This window comes from Macaca nemestrina, chromosome 1, assembly GCF_043159975.1.
Source record: "Macaca nemestrina isolate mMacNem1 chromosome 1, mMacNem.hap1, whole genome shotgun sequence".
NCBI classification, from domain to species: Eukaryota; Metazoa; Chordata; class Mammalia; order Primates; family Cercopithecidae; genus Macaca; species Macaca nemestrina.
In genome coordinates, this window is record NC_092125.1 from 130,478,094 (window position 1) to 130,499,332 (window position 21,239).

The window sequence follows — 21,239 nt, forward strand, 5'->3', positions numbered from 1 at the left end:
ATATTAGGAACAATATCCCGGGGTGGGTGTGCACCTCCTGCTCTGTGGGGACTAATATCATCCTCTCCCTTCCAGGATATTAATAACAATATCACAGGGTGGGTGAACACAGCCTGCGATACTGGAATTGTTATCATCCTCTCCCCCTCTGGGTACTAGCAACAATATCACAGAAGAGGTGTACACTCCCTGCGATATTGGGTGTAATATCATAGGCTTCTTCCATGAATATTAGGAGCAATATCACCAGGTGACTGTACATTCATTGCTCTGTTGGGAGACATGTCATCCTCTAGCCCCTGGATATTAAGATCAAGGTCACAGGGTGAGTGTACAACAACTGTGATATTAAAACTAATATCATGCTCTTTGTTCCTGGATATTAGGAACAAAATCACAGGTAAGTGTACACCACTTGTGATATTAGGAGTAATGATATTATTATCAAACATCGGTTTTATTAATAATTATAAATGTTAATATTAATTAATAGTATAATGTTATTAATTTTTAATAAATATTATAAATATATGATTACTCATGGTTGAATTAATTATTACTATTCATGTCATTTATCAATAATATTAGTTATTAATGTTAATTATTATTTTATTGCCAATGTCACTTATTGATTTAAGTAACATGAATTACTGATATGATTATTCTATTATTAATAGTGATATTACTGTTAATTATTAATAGTAATTGTCAATATTTTAATCAGCGTTAACTTTTACTCTATTGTAATTATTAATATCGATGATTATTATTGTGCTTATATTATTAATACTAATAATTAATATAATTGTTCCTGATATCCCGGGGGTGGGAGAGGATATTACTCGCAATATCGCAGAAAGGGTACACTCCTCTATGATGTTCTTCCTAATAGCCAGGGGGTAGAGGATGACATTATTGAAAATATCGCAGTGGGTATACATCCCTTCGGTCATCTTGTTCCTCATAGCCTGGGTGGGAGAGGATGGCAAGACTCCCAATATCGCAGGGGGTGCAGACCTCCCCGTGATATTGTCCCTAACATCCAAAAGTGGAGAGGATGCTAATACTTCCAATGTCGCAGGGAGTGTACACCACCTCTGTGATATTGTTCCTAATATCCAGGGGACGAGAGGATGATATTAGTGTCAACATAGCAGGGGGTGTACACCCCTTCTGTGACATTGTTCCTAATAGCCGGGGGTGGGGGGAGGAGAGGAGGATATTACCCCCAATATCGCAGGGGGTGTACACCTCCTTGTGACATTGTTCCGTATATCCTGGGAGGGAGAGGATGATACCAGTGGCAATATCGCAGGGTGTGTACACACCCACTGTGATACTGTTCCGAATATCCAGAAGGGGAGAAAATGATGATACTCCCAATATCGCAGGCGGTGTACATCCTCCTGTGATATTGATATTGTTTCTTACATTCAGGGGGAGAGGATGATATTACCCCGAATATCGCAGGGGTTGTACACACCTCCTGCTATGTTGTTCCTAATATCTCGAAGGGGAGAGCATAATATTACTCTCAATATCGCAGGGCGGGAGGACCTCCCTTGTAATATTGTTCTTAATATCCACGATGAGAGAGGATGATATTACTCCCAATATCGTGAGAAGTGTACAGCTGCCTGTGATAGAGTTCCTAATACCTAGATGGGGAGAGGATAATATTACTGCCCATATCGCACAAGCTGTAAAACCCCTTCAATATTTTGCCTACAATCCCAAGGGGAGAGGATGATACTACTCCCAATATCGAAGAAGGTGTACACCCCCCTGTGACACTATTCCCAGTATCCACTTTGGGAGACGATGACATTGCGCCCAATATCACAGGGGTTGTACACCCACCCTGGGTTATTGTTCCTTATGTCGAGAGGGGGAGAGGATGATATTACTCCCAATATCGCAGGGGCTGTACAGCCCTCCTGTGATATTGTTCTGAGTATCTTGGGGAAGGGAGGATGATACTACACACACTATCGCAGCAGGTGTACACCCACCCAGTGATACTGTTTTTAAGGTACTCCACCTCCCCCCACCAGCGATATCCTCCCCCCACCAGGGATATTGTTCCTCATATCCAGGGGAAGAGAGTATAACATTACGCCCAATATCGCAGGGGGTGTACACACCCTCTGTGATGTTGTTCCTAGTATCCAAAGGTAGAGACAATGACATTACTGGCCATATCGCAGGGGGTGTACACCCTGCTGTGATATTCTTTTTGATATTCAGGGGAGGGGAGAGGATAACAGTGATCCCAATATCGCAGAAGGTGTACAGACCCCTGTGATACAGTTCCTAAGGTACAGAGAAAAGAGAATAATATTACTCTCAATATCGCAGGGGGTGTAACCCCCCGCCCCCCATATATTGTTCCTAATAGGCAGCGGGGTAGAGGCTGATATTACTCCGAATATCGCAGAAGGTGCACACACACCTGTGATATAGTTCCTAATATCCAGCGGGAAAGAGGCTGATATTACTCTGGATCTCACAGTGGGTGTACACCCCCAACCCCCCGTGGTATTGTTCCTAATACCCAGGTGCGCAGAGGATGGTGATATTGCTGATGATATCGAAGGGGGTGTACAACTCTTCTATGATGTGGTTCCTGATATCCAGGGGGTGAATGGATGATATCACTCCCAATAACGGAGGAAGTGTACATCACCCTGTGATTTTGTCCTTAATAACTACATGGGGAGAGGTGATATTACTCCCAATATAGCAAGGGGTGTACACCTCGCGTGTGATATGGATCGTAAAATCGAGAAGAAGAGTGAATGGCATTGCTTCCAAAATACACGGAGTGTACACCCGCTCTGTGATATTCTTCCTATCATCTAAAGGAAGAGATGATGATATTACTCCCAAACGGCAGAAGGTATGCACTCCCCTGTGATACTGCTCCTCACAACTCGTGGGGGAGAGCATGATAGTACTTGAGATATGACAGTGGCGCTACACCCCATCTGTGATATAGCTCCTAATTTCCAGTAGCTAACGTAGGTTGTGCCTCCCAACAGAACAGCGGGTGGACACCCGCCCTGTGATATTTCCCCGAATATTCAGGGAAACCAAGGATGACATTACCCCAAATCTCGCAAAAAGTGTACACCCATGGTGTGATACGCTTCCTAATCTGCGGAGGTGCAGAGGATGCTATTAGTTTTCATATCACAGGCTGTGTGCATACACCCTGTGAAACTGTCACTGATACCAGAAGAAAAGAGAATGGTGATAATGGACACAGAACGCAGGAGGGTGAGGCACCCCCCGCAATATGGGGCGTAAGAGCCACCCCCTTTCCTCCCCCCTGCGGCAATTACGATCCACATCGCAGGGGGTGAGGCAACCCCCGCGATATGGGTAGTAAGAGCCACCCCGTCTCTCCCCCTTCACCCCTCCGCTATTACGATCTTTTGAGGTAATTACAGCAAAATTGCAATCCAGCCACACAAAATCTATTTATTCTTCCTTCTGGCACACAGGTTATATTCTCCAACTTTTCTGCATTTAAATGTGGCTCTGACCATGTCTCAGCTAAGGAATATGAGCAAAATTAATGCATGTCACTTATGACCTAAATTTTGGAATGTATTGTAGTTTCACCTCATATTCTTTGTTTTTTTGCAGACCAGGTACATAAAAATGGTAACACCCTAGAAGATAACTTAGCCGCTTGAACCTCTTAAACATCAAATGGAGAGAAATCTCATACAGACTTGTATAGGATTGATCATAGGAGAAACATTTTCAGGAAAATGAAATTGAGGCAACAATACCATACAGCAACTTGATTATCTAATAAATTTATAAAATAAAAATTTGAGTGTCTGATCACACCAAGTATTAGCAAAATGTGAAACATTCATACTCCGCTGGTGGTAGTGTAAAATTGGTATAGCTAATTTGAACATTAATATAATAAATTAAAATGCTAGAAAATAATATAAATTAATAAAATGAACAAACAACACCTTCACACATTGTGGATTCACCCAAAACACAAGCTATTTACCATAGTAAAGAAGATTAAAGGAGGATTCGGAACAAAATTAGTCTGTTTTTACTAAGCCCAAATGATCTTTACTCACGTAATTTTGAATATGGAATATAAAAGAAAGAGATTGAAATAAGAAGCAGAAGCAGAGAGATGAAGAGATTAGTTGCTGAGATTTACCAATATGAAAAAATGTTGGAATAAAAATGTTGATTGAGAGACATGCCACCTTGTAACTAAAAGAACTGTCAAGTTCCAGGCAAAACCATACTTACATCAATTCATTATTATCATGTAATGAAATCTAAACTATTGGTCTAAGTGTATAATGGGGTTGTTCTAAAACTATATTTTCCTTTGTTTTTTACTAAACATTTAAAATGATTTATGTATAAACATGACCAAGTATCAGGAGTAAATTTTTAATAAGTAGTAGCTATGATATCATGTCTCAAAATCATCTCGATAATCTGAAATCACAGTAATTGTACTTTGAAAGGAACAATAAAATTAATTCAAATAAGCCTTGAAGATCTGATCAAGAAAAAAATATAAGAAATAAAATATGAGACACCACTATATGCCCTAAAGATATTAAAAGCATAATTGGTGTATTGGCAATTGCGAATAATATGTCAATATTAAAAAGATTAGATTGACAATTTGATTTCATCGAAATTGGCACAAATAAATTGTATATTTGTTAAAGACCAGGGCAGAGTTTAGAATTCATAGAGGTCAGTTCAAAATGAAAATGCAAGATTCCATGTTCAAAAAGAAGGAAAAAGTGTCATTAAAGGTACTAAAATATCATCTTTCCTACGTGTCATGATGGCTTTTAATTTGCTGTTGAAAGCTGTGCCATGTTTACCATGAGAATACTCCTGGGGCAAGTGCAGACCCTCAGATGCCCCCATATGGACCTGCTCTATAACTGGAAGTGCACACACACACACACACACACACCCAGCCCACTGACTGCTAGCTTTCTCCTCCTGCCAGCCACTAGTTAACACCCTTGGCAATCCCCTTCTCCAAGGTTTCACTGCCCCAACCAGGGTGGTCAGGTGAACCCTAATGGATTGTTTTGTTAAAGCTGGACACATTTAGTAATTTGATGAGAATCAGTTGAGTGTTTTTCCCATGATGAGCCTGGAAACATTCTCCGGTGCTGTACAAGTGTAGGCAAATGGATTAACAGAATAGCATACAGAATACAGAAACAGATTCACACAAACACAATTACTTGAGTTAGGAAAGAAGTCACTACAATTCAGGGGAAAAAGAACAGTCTTTTTAATATATAGTTCCAGATCAACTGACTACAATATAGTCTACCCTCCATATCTAGAGGTTTTGAATCTGAGGATTCAGCTAACAGCTAATAAAAAATATTTGGGATGAAAGCAATAAAAATAGAAATACAACAATAAAAATACAAATTAAAAAACAATATAGTATAACAACTATTTATATAGCATTGACATTGTATTAGATATTATAATCTAATATGAGATTATCATAAATAATCTAGAGATGATTGAAACTATATAGGAGGATGTGTGTAGGTTATATAACCCATTTTATATAAGGACTTGAGCACCTGTGGATTTTAGTATTTGTGGGGATTCCTGGAACCAATCCCCCACAGGTACTGAGGAATAACTGTGTTGGAAAAATGGATTCGTGGTCCTTGCTCAAATTTTAAATAAAAATCAGCTCCAGGTCTTAAAATATAACATAGAGAATATCTCCATAAGCTTGGATGAAGCAAACATTTCTTAAAAATGATAAAAGGCTCAAACCATAAGCAAAAAATTTGATTAATTATACTTTATTAAGAAATAGGAAAGACTGCCTAATAAAGATATTATTAAGAAATTAAAAGGCACATCCCAGAGTGGGGAGAAGATATTTGCAATATCTGACAAACTACTCATTTTCAGAATATATAAATGTTTCTAATAAACTCATAAGGAAAAAACAGAAAGCTCAAATTTGATTTCTTTATAGTATTTATTTATTTATTTATTTATTTATTTATTTATTTATTTAAGACAGTTTCGCTCCTGTTGCCCATGCTCCAGGCTGGAGTGCAATGGAGCGATCTCGGATCACTGCAACCACCGCCTCCCGGGTTCAAGAGATTCTCCTGCCTCAGCCACCTGAGTAGCTGGGATTACAGGCGACCGCCACCACACCCGGCTAATTTTCGTTTTCTTTTTTTTTTTTTTTTTTTTTTTTGTTGTTGTTGTTGTTGTTTCTAATACTTTAAGTTCTAAGGTACATGTGCACAGTAGAGATGGGATTTCACCAAGTCGGCCAGGCTGGTCTCAAACTCCTGACCTCACGTGATCCACTCGCCTCGGCCTCCCAAAGCGCTAGGATTACAGGCAGAGCCACTGTGCCGGACCCTTTTTATAGATTTTAAACAAGCATTTTAAAAGATGTATAGATAACCCATTATGAAAAGGTGACTAGTTTTATTTACTGTTAATGAAATGAAAATTAAAAGTATGATAAGATACTTTTGAATACTCCCTACAATAGCTTACATAATCTTAAAAATTTCGGCCGGGCACAGAGGCGCGTGCCTGTAATCTCAGCGCTTTGGGAGGCCGAGGCGGGCGGATTACGAGGTCAGGAAATCGAGATCATCCTGGCTAACACGGTGAAACCCCGTCTCTACTGATGGCAGGCTCCTGTAGTCCCAGCTACTTGGGAAGCTGAGGCAGGAGAATGGCGTGAACGCGGGAGGCGGAACTTGCAGTGAGTCGAGATTGCGCCACTGCACTCCAGCCTGGGTGACAGAGCGAGACTCTGTCTTAAAAAAAAAAAAAAAAAAAAAAATCACAATATCAATTATTGGTTAAAAATAATATACGGTTGATAAAATTGTAAATTAGTAAAACTACTTTGGAAGATTGTTTTAATTGATATACTAATATTTCACAATCCCCATCCTAGATCTATAAATACCAGAAATACATACCTATATACAATAAAATATATGTACAATAATGTTCATAGCAACAATATAATATTCTCAAATGTGTGGGGAGAGCATATGTTGTAGGATTAATAAATGTATTTGGTACATCCATTATGGAATATTTAAAAACAAGTAAACAACTTATTGCTACCTGCAGAAACATGGAAGACTCTCACTCATCTTAAAGATGTCAAACATAAAAGAATGCATATCAGTTGATATAAAGTTCACCACTGGTGATAGAACTAAGCATAGTAATGATTACTTGGTGGGAGGTGGGGGTGAACTGAGAATGGGAAATAGGGAGCTTCCTGGGTGCTACTACTGTTCCATATGTTAATCTGGTTGTGGGTTTCTTGGGTATTTTCATAGGATAATATTACACAGACTAAAGAAAAGACATGTTAAATGAGGAGGAAACAATTTTATAAAAGTAATAGATTTGTAGAAAAATAATGAGAAGACCTCATATATGTCTAATAAGAAATTGAGGAGAGAAGGATAGAAAAGAAGGCAAAAAGACTATGTTAAGAGAAATAGTGACAAAATTGTGATGAGATTATTATTTTTATTCAAAGAAAAATTGAAATCACATTTTATACATAATATCGCTTCTCAGCGTACGAAAAACTATGATGAAAAACAAACTTTGAAACATTTAGAAAAAAATATATAAAACCTCTGACTTGGAAATACTTTTTGGCCAAAAATATTTTTGATTAAAGAAGGACTGAAAAACTCAGCAGAAAAAGAAAATGATTATTAAAATCTATGACATTAAAAGTAAAAAAATATCTCTTCAGCAAGGACTTACAGGTGAAAAACAAGTGGTTGGCTGTAGAAAGATATTTTTAACAGATTAAACCAACAAAAGACTGGTATCCTAAACGTGTAAAGAATTTTGCATGCCCATTAGAAATAAAATAATGAACTATCCAATACAAAAACACGTAAGACATGCAGAACACAAAATCATAGAATAGACAACATAAAGAAACCAGAAATATGTGATAAAATGGATCCCTGACAATTTTAAGAAGTCACTTTACGACCTCTGAGCTATTTAACTCTAGATTTGTTTCACTCTTTTGAAATAATTGGTTGTTAACTTTTTCTAAATGATGTACCCAATTCTACTCTTAATTGAGAACACTTATAATTGTGTAACAAGAATTTAAATAATTTATGGAGTTTATTAACCTCTATTTATCTCTTTCACTGATTCACTAGAGGATTCAATGGAATCTGTAAGATTCCAGATTTTTAAAAAATAACATAGTAAGTAATACATAATACAAAATTTGACAAAGTGGACACTAAGGGTGGTAGCTTTTTTATTATCTTTTTTATTACCCTACAGCTTTCTGTATTCTTGAGACAGATCATAATAAATTAATAGCAACATTAAAACAGGTTATAATATTGAAAAAAATAAGGGAAGAAGAAAATAAATATGTTGGGGCAATTTTACCCCTGCCAAAACCTGATTACAGGAACCACACAAATTCAAATGTGTCAAAAGATGAAATTATAATTAGTATTCCTATCTATTATCCACAACTCTTTAGCAGAGTCTGCCTATTTGAACAGTTGTATTTGTAATGCAGACTGGGCCTTGACAGATACTAACAAAAGTAAATCAGCAAAATGATTCTCCTTCGTTTCCAACCTTAGGCTCCGGGCAATCAAAGAAACCATGAACATCTGCCTGGATTCTGATTGCGCTGTTCACTGATTCAGTGCACCCAAATAAGCAACAATTAGTCTGTTCAGCATGTGTCAAAAGACCCGTCAAGTTAATTCAAATTAGGACAGGATAAATTGAATCCAGTTGGCATCTTGCATATTTGTGTGCAAAGTTTAAACAAGCATCAACTGTGCTATAGTATCTTTTATTTACAAGCAAAACAAGAATATATTGTTACATAATTCCAGAAATAACTATTTCTCACCATAATTTTGCTTACATCATTTTCTACATGTATTTTCTTGAGTTGGAACAATTTTTAATGGATTTGAGTAGACTTGGGTATTGAATCTGGTTAAAATAATGTCTGTTTTCTTATATGCATTCATTTTATTTCCAATAATTAGCTCCAAGGTACAAAAATAGGTTTCAAAGATTGAGATGTGTATATTTCCATAAATTATGCTTTTAAATATGAGCTCTCTTTGGTCAAAATTTGGCATTTATTTCTTACATTTTTAGAAAATGTTAATGCCTTTAAGTGACCAGGTGATAGATTTCCAACTTATTTATTGAATAGCAATCTGCAGTATCAATTACCTTTGTATCTTTAAACTGAATCAGAGAATCTGAATATTCAGAGAAATAGTTAAACTTTTAGGAACCTGACACGCTTACAGCAGAAAACAGAATGATTGCATTGGCATTAATTATCTTTTGTCCCATCTTTTTCATTTAGGAAAATATCTTTCTACAATACCCCATGTTCCATCTCTGTTGATGTTTGGTTGGAATAATGTAGACGGTCACCAAATGTGTTGCACTATTGATTTTCAACAGAAGAGCTCCACAGTGCTATTATCTGTAAGTAATACTGCAAGTGAAACATAACTTTGGGAAAAAAAATAGAAAATTGCTTTACCAAGCTCTTAAATGTTTACTTTTAATGATTCATATTCTCCCACTTTTGACATTTCACTAGTGAGAGAGGGAGAAGGAGGCTGTGAGAATCTGTGGTTCTGACTAAATTTGGAAACAAGGAGAACTAAGAAAAGATGAGGATGAATTATATCAACATTTAAGAAAATATAAAACAATATGGCCTATGGTTTAGCGGAGAAAAAGTTTAAAATAACAACTAATAATCATTTACCAGGATACTCGCAGGTTTGGAGATCAGTGAATGTTTGCCAGAAAGCTTGGGGTCTAGCAGATCTCCACTTCCACAGAATAGAAATACATACTCTGGTCCATATGGGCTAGGGAGTTAGAGAGACTTCTCCTCTTCTTTTCATCTAATTTGAATATCAGATAAACACTAGGTTGGAAAAAGGCACTGCTTGGTAGGATGAGACTTTGTGTGTGTGTGTGTGTGTGTGTGTGTGTGTGTGTATACATATTAATACACACACACATATATAACATACACATATATGTACACACATGTGTGTGTATGTGTGAAAATCAACATCGAAGAAAAAATATGATAAGAAGAAATACTAACATAATTCCCAAATGGTTAAAATACGCTGATAGAGGCTTTTTGCTAAATTCTGATATTAGCAAGAACCTTGGGACTATTTCCAGCAGCTGTAGCCTAGAGCAGAATTTTCTGCCTTTAAAGAGGCCTGGTGCATCAGGTTAGATGTCTGTTTTTAGTGTGATAAGGCAAGGATTTCCTTTGTATGGAATTATCTGATACTAACACTGTGTGTGTGCGCGCACGCGCATGCGCGCACGTATCATTTTCATCACATCATTGGGTGTGTATGTGAAGAGCCAATTAGAGAAATATGGAAATTCAGTGACATTGAATTTCATTGAATATCCAGTTTCAGCTCAAAAGTTCTGCAGTCATTGCTTATTTTCAAGCCACATAATCTTTTATTTACCTCATCTTTTATGTCAAGAAACTTGTGGAGCGTCATGTTTAGTCATGTTTAATCTGACTTTTTTCTTTTTTTTTTTTTTTTTTTTTTTTTTGAGACGGAGTCTTGCTCTGTCGCCCAGGCTGGAGTGCAGTGGCCGGATATCTCAGCTCACTGCAAGCTCCGCCTCCTGGGTTTACGCCATTCTCCTGCCTCAGCCTCCCGAGTAGCTGGGACTACAGGCGCCCGCCACCTCGCCCGGCTAAGTTTTTGTATTTTTTAGTAGAGACGGGGTTTCACCGTGTCAGCCAGGATGGTCTCGATCTCCTGACCTCGTGATCCGCCCGTCTCAGCCTCCCAAAGTGCTGGGATTACAGGCTTGAGCCACCGCGCCCGGCCTAATCTGACTGTTTTCATTAGAATTATGTGACTTTAAGAAATGTCAGTCTTTAGTTACTAGGATGAGTATACATAGTTCTAATCAATATGTTGTCAGATTTATTCAGGCACTATTTTAATGCTAAGCAGTAGAGTCCAGAACCAAAACGTGAGTTTAGAGATGAGTTTCACAAAGACATTTGTTTCTGATTTTAGTTTGATGGTCACATTCATAGGCGTACTCTTTCACTCTTCTGAGAGATACCTCACTACATCTGATTGGGTTGTGGAGAGGGGTGTTTCTTAATCATCCCAGTGTTCCTGCTGAGAGCTGAATCGGCTCATCAATAATTTCTCAAAACTAATGTCTGGAGGGTACTTACTCTGATGTTTACCTCAACATTCACCCTTGCTTGCTTCAGAAACATTTGTGGGCCTTGGAGATGCTGGGCTAAGGTAAAGGAATAATATGGGAAGATAAGAAATTATATACACTTTATTTTGGTATGTTCATCCAAATATATACACCTGCTTTGACAGCCAGTGTGATAGAAGCTCTTAAGTCATCAGTCCATGAAAGGTGAAAAGAAAGTAGACCTACAAGATATGTTTGCCCCTACTGAACTCAGTTGCAAACAGAGCTGTTCTGAAACACCCTGTTTCCATGAAGTGGTTAGAAAGGCTAAGGTGAATAAAGTACTCTCTTGTCTGTAAATCAGATGGGCTTTAGTCTTCTCTTGAGCTATTTCAGTCATGCAGGAGAGCATGAATATACATAAGAGAAAAAGAAATGGATTGTATCTTGGGCAGGGATTTTAAAGGAAGCTGTGTGCATATTTAGCCTCTTCAAACCTCTTTTCCTTCTCTCAGTCTCTTTTTATCAGGATACTGTGGGTATCCTTGTTTCTGTATTTATTTAATATTTATTTTGAATCTAAAAACAATAATTATATTTATCTCTGTTATCATAGCCTTTTATATTTTTTGTCCAATAGTTCAATCTTCTAATCCTTTTAAGTTTTTGTCATCAAAGATATTAGCTATCTCAACCAAAACTTTGTCAGCAAGGACTGCGGTAGCCATACCTTTATTCTTGACACAAAAATCACAATAAAAATACTTGAACAGCCCTATGTCAAACTCAGAGTTTGCTGTCACAGCAAAAAAAAACTTTCTCTTAATTTAGACTAAATTTACATGAAAACTCAAAAAATCAGTACTCTTTACAACTATTTTTTAAACAAACTACAACTATACATATGCAGTCTATAAATATATTTATTTGTTTATCTTGTCTACAAGTTTATCTTGCAAATGCTTATCCAATAACTAAAATGAAGAAACTCTCTCTGTGGGGGACATCTGCTCTTTGATCTGACAAATATCACTTGCTTGACTCCTTGATAAATGCCCTTGTGTGTTCCATCAGAGATTACTCCTTCCCCATTTCTGTGGCACTGGGGAGCCTGTCAATCTAGGCCTTTCCTGCCACTCCCTCACCCTGCCAAGAGAATATGATCCAATCCAGTCCACTCTTCCAGGATTGGAATTTATTTTAAAAACTAATTTTGACTTATAAAAATAACAGAAAACATGCACAAATTCTGTTCACCCAGATTTGCCAAGGACACCACACTGGTTTAATCAAGCATTCTCTAACTCTGCAGACATCAGTATTTTTTAATTTCAGGAGTAAGTTGCAAAGACATTTAACACTACATACTTCGGTGTAATTTTCTTAAAAAAACCCAGAACATTGTATTACATAATCTCAGCAAAATTATAAAATTTCAGAAAATTAACAGTAACATATTACTATTATATAACCTACAAGCCTCATTAAAATGCACCAATTATTCTGTGATCCAATTCAGGACTACACATTGCTTTAGTTGTCTTGTCTCTTTAGTCTCATTTAATCTAGAATATTCCCCCTACATTTCTTTGTGACCTTATACTTTTGGAAAGTTCAGGGCAATTATTTTGTAGATTTCTCTAAAGTTCTGATTTGTCTGATTTTCTTTGTAATGAGATTCAGGTTAGGCATATTTGCCAGGAGGACCACAGAATGTTGCAGTGTTCTTTCAATTACAACATGTCAGAAGGCGCACTATGTTGCTCCATCACTGGTAATGTTAAATGTGATGACATCCTTAACTTGGTGTCTGTCTTCCGTCTCCAATGTAAAATTACTAATAAGCATCTTGCAGGAAGATACTTAAAAACTATGCAAATATTCTATTTTTATCATTCTTTTATCAATACATCATTAATAGTAGCATTCATTGAAGATTGTTTTCTGAACAATTACTGCTTTCGTGGCTTCCAAATAATATTTTTATCATGTTTTCCGCAAAACATTCTCCATATCCATTTATCTGTAGATTGATTACAAGTTAATACACACTAATACTATTCTATGGATTATAACATGTCACTATAATTATTATTGTTGCTCATATTCACCAGATTTGAGCAATAAAAATAATTTTGTGGGTGCAATGGAATCCTCTTCAAGCTGGCTTTCCTGTCCTTTTGACATGTTTTCATCATTTTTTGAGCACTTTTAAATTTTTTACCACCACAATATTCTAGGATCATCTTTCAACCATTTATCATCTTCTCTTTTATTAGAATGGGATATTTTATAGCTAACCATAAGTTCATATGATCCGTCTAATTTATATCCAACTGGATCATATTAATTCTAACCTGTTTTTTCCTCTCCACGTTTGCAATTCTGTTCTATAATATTGAGAATCCTGGCTCTCATATCCAAAAAGTACTTATTTACTTTCTTATTTTTAGAATATACATAAAATAGCTTCAGAATTTTTAGCCCAAAAAGAAAGAGAGATCAGACTGTTACTGTGTCTATATAGAAAGAAGTAGACATAAGAGACTCCATTTTGTTCGGTAGTTAGATGCTGCTAATCTGTGACCCTACCCCCAACCTTGTCTTTGCAAGAGACATGTGCTGTGGTGACTCAAGGTTTAACGGATTTTGGGCTGTGCAGGATGTGCTTTGTTAAACAAGCGCCTGAAGGCAGTACGCTTGTGAAAAGTCATCACCATTCTCTTAATCTCAAGCACCCAGGGACAGGTACACTGCCAAAGGTGGCAGGGACCTCTGCCTAGGAAAGCTAGGTATTGTCCAAGGTTTCTCCCCATGTGATAGTCTGAAATATGGCCTCATGGGAAGGGAAAGACCTAATTGTCCCCCAGCCTGACACTCGTGAAGGGTCTGTGCTGAAGAGGATTAATATAAGAGGAAAGAAGGCCTCTTGGCAGTTGAGATAGAGAAAAGCATCTGTCTCCTGCCCATCCCTGGGCAATGGAACATCTCGGTGTAAAACCCGATTGTATGTTCTATTTACTGAGAAGGGAGAAAACCACCTTAGGGCGAAAGGTGGGACTGGCTAGTACAATCCTGCTCTGTATGCACTAAATAGGTTTATGGAGATGTTTACATATGCATATCAAGGCATAGCACTTTTCCTTAAACTTATGTCACAGAGATCTTTACTCATATGTCTTACTGCTGATCTTCTCCCTACGATGATCCAATTATCCTGCCACTTCCCTTTTTCAAGATGGTAAACATAATGATCAATAAATACTGAGGGAACTCAGAGATCGGTGCGGCGTGGGTCCTCTGTATGCTGAGCGCAGATCCCCTGGGCCCACTTTTTCTTTCTCTATACTTTGTGTCTCATTTCTTTTCTCAAGTCTCTCGTTCCACCTTAGGAGAAATGCCCATAGGTGTGGAGGGGCAGGCCACCCCTTCGCTCTTTTATTAGAATGGGATATTATATAGCTAACCATAAGTTCATAAGATCCATCTAATTTATATCCAACTGGATCATATTAATTCTAACCTGTTTTTTCCTCTCCACGTTTGCAATTCTGTTCTATAATATTGAGAATCCTGGCTCTCATATCCAAAAAGTACTTATTTACTTTCTTAATTTTAGAATATACATAAAATAGCTTCAGAATTTTTAGCTCATTGACAGATGAACTGTATATAATGCAGGCTAGTCCATTTAACCTACATTTAGAAATTGCACTCTGAAAAATTATTTCAAAACTTTGGGAAAAATTTAGTCCCTCTCACCCTTCACAACAATATCCTTAAGACCTTCTAACTAGTGTTATCTCCCTCCCTAATTTTCTTTAAACTTTTTATATACACCTTTGTGTGTTAACAGTATGAGTACATCTTGTTTTTCTACCTGTGGAACAATCTGATTCACCTCCTAAACTTATTCTTACCTGAGAAACACAATTGACTGTTGACTATTTTCTTCACCATTGAAAAAGCCATCGTATTTAGCAAGTAAAATGAGATATACCATAATATGTACCTGTAACCAAGTAGTCTTCTGAAATAGACTTTGAAAACATAAGTGGGCAAAATTAATTAGTCATATCTTCCTAGAATATAATGACATCTCTCCAAAAACAAGCTTTTAAAAATTATTAGCATTAGATATTATAATAATGTGTAATGTTACATATTTCCAAAACTGGTTAACGTATATTGATCAATTATTCTACCTTTGAGTTGGCAATGTTAGTCACAGCAAACCTCACTACAAAATAAAGCAAAACATCAGTATTTTTAGTGTCGTTATTCTCCTTTTTCTTTAGTGTTGTGCTATATATTAAATCTTTGGAAAGGTGATAATCTCCATAGCAAATTCTTCCCACTCCTCTGCCCAGATATCAGCTAAACAGTTGCTAAATGCTCTTAATTTTTTGACCCACAGATTGAAAGGACCACTGCCTAGCTCCTGTATTTTAATGTGGAGCTCTGGAATGAATTTCTGAACACAAAAACAGAACCCCTAACCTAAGCCAAAGTCATGTTATTTTTTCTTCTGTGCTCTTTAATTAAAGGATTGAATCTTTATTGTTTAAATAGTAAAACTGATGAATATATGATAAACTAAAATTCCATTTGATTTAATGAAGATACTGAAATATCAGATTATACTGAAAATAATTGTGTGAACTATTCATCATCTGACTGGTATGTTCTTATAATAGTTTTGTGAGATTGAATTTGATTCAAAGTACTTATAAACCTAAATTGCAATACACATATTTCCTTTACTGACCACACGGTATGGGAAATAAATTAAACTAAGTTAATATCCAGAGATAAAATTACATTTCACAGGCATGAGTGCCATTTAGAGATATTGGATTCAGCGATTCTTTAAGAATGTTATCTTAACTGAAATGGATAATAATATAGTACTCTAAGCAAACACTAACATGAGTCAGTCAGTTCTACCTTGGTTGGATTGCAGAGAAATTATCTAAATTTTCTCTCACTTCAATTTGAAGCATTAGGACAGTCTTCCTCTTTACAGAGTATATAGACACTGCATTTTCTTCAGGTAATCTACCTTCATTGAGAGCTGCCCTCAGGTGCCTTTAGCACTTACTGCTGTTAACAAGAATGTGGGCTACCTTAATTCACTGTCAAAAAAGATCAGAGAGAGATGGTACAGAGGACAAAGAGAAAATGCATAAATATAGAAGAGGTTATCATTAAAATGAAAATTACAAATAGTGGATACAATTTTGTGTAAATGAACTTACAAATGAAAAACAAATATACCATTTCAAATAGAACATTTCAGGAAGCCAGTCACACAAAACAGGTCATGGAAAGATAATAACTTTTTAAAATTTTCCTATTTCCTTATCTAGAATACTGGTTATTGACTAAGAGGTCTGAGTTATTATGCATCAAGAGAGTTGAGCATGCTCTTGGCCTAAATAGATGGGCTCAGGTGAATTAGTATTATCTACTGAGATTGATGTTTATGGGATATTAGTTGACAGGTTGGCTTTATTATCAGATTGTTTTTAAAAACAGATAGAAAAAATTGGCAAGCATAATACTCTTGGTCACTTCAGAGCTCGTTTTAACACCTCCAGTCTTACTCATTAGTGCTGACTTTGACCTTCAATCTAAAATTCTATGAATCTATGAATCTTTCTCTTCATGATAAAATGTAAAACTGACCCTGTACTTCATCTTCTGTGAAATATGTTACTGCACACTGTGAAATGAAATTCTTTTCACCTTATGATCATGATGATGATTTTTCTGATGTTAGTTAAGTTACAAATTCTGGAGCAGACACATTTGGGGCAGGAGTTTATGAGCAAAGCTATTGATAAGTTTTAAAAATCAGCAGAATAATTCAGATTAATAAAAAGCATTCTTTTTCACTTCATTTATTCCCTTATACTTCCATCATCCTTTGTTTCTAACCATACCACTATGCTTTACAGTTTGTTTCACAATTTGAGTTGGATTTTTAAGAAAAAAAACTTACAATTTTTCTTCTTTTATTCTATGTATGTATTTCAAAATAAATAACTTAGGATTTAAACAAGAAGAATACATTAATTGGAAACAATAAATTTCATGATGAAGGCATTACTCTTTCCACTTTTTTTTTTTTTTTTTTTTGAGGCGGAGTCTCGCCCAGGCTGGAGTGCAGTGGCGCGATCTCGGCTCACTGCAAGCTCCGCCTCCCGGGTTCCCGCCATTCTCCTGCCTCAGCCTCCCGAGTAGCTGGGACTACAGGCGCCGCCACCACGCCTGGCTAATTTTTTTGTATTTTTAGTGGAGACGGGGTTTCATTGTGTTAGCCAGGATGGTCTGGATCTCCTGACCTCGTGATCCGCCCGCCTCGGCCTCCCAAAGTGCTGGGATTACAGGCTTGAGCCACCGCGCCCGGCCTCTTTCCACTTTTTTAAAGGTTTAACGATGCTATAGTGTTAAGCAATTCCTAAAAATGTTTCATGCCTCAAATTACAAGCAGCAAGTTCCTGAGTTGGAATACTTTCTTGCCAGACTTTCATCTTTGGTGAGTATTTCCCAGTTGTTTCTGAAATTACTCCCTCTGAGGATATTGTTGAAATGTTATACGCATTGCTGCTTGTCGAAGCCAAGAAATGATGCAGAGCTGCTCACATGAGCTCCTCTAATTGTTCTTGTACTAGCAACTGAGGAATTCCCACAGATGGGTTTATCATAACACTTTGTTAGCATTTTTGTATAACAACTGCCTTTTCATCCTAAGGAAACCCTGGAGGAAAATACAACATTCAGGAATAGGGTTTGAATATTAATTAATTGATGCTTCAAGTGGGAAGCTTTCTTTTTTAATCTTCTAAATGCACATAGTGAAATTTGTTTATAAAATTTAATTTAGCCTTCTTTAAACTGTAGACAGTATGTAGATTTTTAGTGAAGCATTTCATTTGTATTTAATAATTTCACTTCAGGATTTTTTACTTTGTATCTGCTAAATGATAAGTTTGGTGTTATCATTAATATTTCTAATCGGTGTCCTCAAGGTGAGTTTTGATTAGTTGTGGGTTTTTCAATAAAGGATTTACCAGTCCCAGCAGTATAAATTATTAAATTAGAAAATAGCCTATTAACTAGGATTTTGGTTTGTTGGTTTTTTTGACTGAAAGTGTGGTGATTTATTTAGCGAAATTTTTTGTATAATTTGTTGTCAAAACTAATATTAAAGTTACTAAGGACCTAAAAAATGGTGTTGAATAGTGAGTTGTTTTCACAACCTTGGCACGTTCCTTGTTATGATTTATACTAAAAAATAAAATATATCATTAATATTGATTTCATTAGGTGCATACTTTCATAAAGGAACATTTCAAGTTTCAAGCAGGCGTCCCTGACATGGTGATCCACAGTCCATTTTTGCCTGTCATTGATTGAATTCTGTTTTTAAAACTAAACTATTTTTGAGATAATAGAGAAAATAGTTTTAACATTGACTGGATCCTTTGTTTTTTTTTGTTTTCTTAAGGTTTACTGAAATTATTCTGACCTTATGTTTCATATTTAAGATGTTAAAAAATGGACTACTTTGTTTAATATGAAAAATGAATGCTATAACTTATCTGATATTATTATTCTCTCTTTGTGGAAAATATTGATTTATTAATACATTTTCCAATAACCTTTATGTTTAACCCTACTAATTTTAAATTCTGTCAATTAATTTATTCATATTAAGGGTGTGCGTTTTATTTGTTTAATTAATAATATTACTTACTTTGGGAGGCCGAGGCGGGCGGATCACGAGGTCAGGAGATCAAAACCATCCTGGCTAACACGGTGAAACCCCGTCTGTACTTAAAAAATACAAACAATTAGCCGGGCATGGTGGCAGGCGCCTGTAGTCCCAGCTACTCGTGAGGCTGAGGCAGGAGAATGGCGTGAACCTGGAAGGTGGAGGTTGTAGTGAGTCGAGATCCCTCCACTGCACTCCAGCCTGGGTGACAGAGGGAGACTCCATCTCAAAAAAAAAATAATAATAAAAATAAAATAATAATAATATTACTTAATCAGTTATATGATTTTATTATTTGTGTTAGCAATACAACTGTTAATGCACAACTTTAAAAAAGTGGTAAATTTTCTCATATCATCAGTCCTTACTTGTGATATTTATCTTTCTTGTCTTCTATGCATATAAACGGATGTTCAAAGTAAAAAACAAAACAAAACAACCCGAATTGTTCTGAAAACTATTAGCACTTTCATTGTGTTTAAAATTTACAATAATCCATATTCATCAGTGTGGACATTATAACTAACGGGGAAACACTACTTTTCAGATGAAACCCAAAACTTAAAACCAACTAACTTCAATACAAAAAAAAAAAAAAGTAAAAATAAGAATGCAATAAATTACCAATTCCAGCTATAATGTTACAATGGTTAGACTATTGCGAAGTTTTAAAACATTTATATCCCAGATTGGTTCATTTCAATGTAACATGTTTGTTTTCTAGAAGGCTCTTTGATATGCAGGTTTAAGAATATTTCATAGAGTAGTATCAGACAGAGGCTGGCTAGAAATGGTGGATAAAATGGCAACCAGGGGGCACTGCAGCTTTATGAAATTACCTCAAAGAATCAGATAAAATCTGTTTTGAGATTTCTTAAGAGTTTAAATATAATTTATAATTTACTATAGTGTGATTTTGAGAGAACTTGGAATGAAGGTTCTGGTAGGAGTTTATTCTTAAAACCCAAGTCAGACTTTTCTTAATTGTGTAGTCTTAAAACATAAATATTATTTTAAATGCTTACATAATTTTAAAAGGAATGATCTGTTTTATTTCTTATTGTTTAGGAGCTGATTCTCAAGAAACTGGGGATTGGCAAATAAGATTAGAATTTTAATGTTCTATTGTATTTAAAACTATTTGCAAAAGCACGTATTTCTATGAAAGAAAAGACTAAAGTTAAAATTTTTCTTTGAAACATGCTATTTAGGACATTTAATATGTTCAACTCAATTTAGATTACATCATTATGTTCAATTGTATAGAAAAATATTTTATATTTTTCTTTCATTAGTCTGTATTAGAAGACATAAAAATCTAAGTAGTCATCTTTTTCAATGCAAAATAAATAAACAATTATTTAAAACATTTTCCCAGAACAAGCATAAATCACAAATTCCAAGGGTAATGTTCCAGTATTATTTGTTATTTTAAACTTCATTAAAGTATCAAGTTAGTGTGTATATGTGTGTGTGTGTGTGTGTGTGTAATGATAACCATGTTAGTTTAAAATTCTGAATAAATAAAAAGTACTATGTGGCAACATAAATAACTGTTGGTTTCTTTAAGTGATGAGAAATCAAGAATTTCATTCTACAAGTTCAATTAGTTGGGCAGTTGGATATGGACTTTAGTTACCTCAGCAGTGATATCAAAGTAATTACTCACCTTTGCTTTTGAACTCTGAGCAAAGTCTCCATACCACTGGTCAGTCATAGATTGATCAACCTACCATTTTCTTTCTGATGTCTCTACCTTCACTTTTCTACATACCTCCAGAGAAGTCAAAGCAACGACAGTGCTCATCCTATCCTCCTTCAGCACTGTTTACATACAATATCTGTAATTCTTATGTATGTATGTATATATAAATGCTGTAATCTCATTCTCATAATATTCTGTATTTCATCTTACCTGCACCTTACTTCCATCTTTTAGGAGAGATAAACCATATTTACAGAACATGTTAATGTTGTTAAATTTACTATTACAGTTTTGCAATTTGCATCCTACAGATAAGAATTCTTAATTCTCATGTTCGACTGAAGAGTCTAAAAATCTCTTTAGTTAGAAAACATAAGCTCTATCTTAGTATATCTGTATATATTTGATAATGTACTTTATATATAGATGTATATAATAAAATAAGCAGAGCAGACA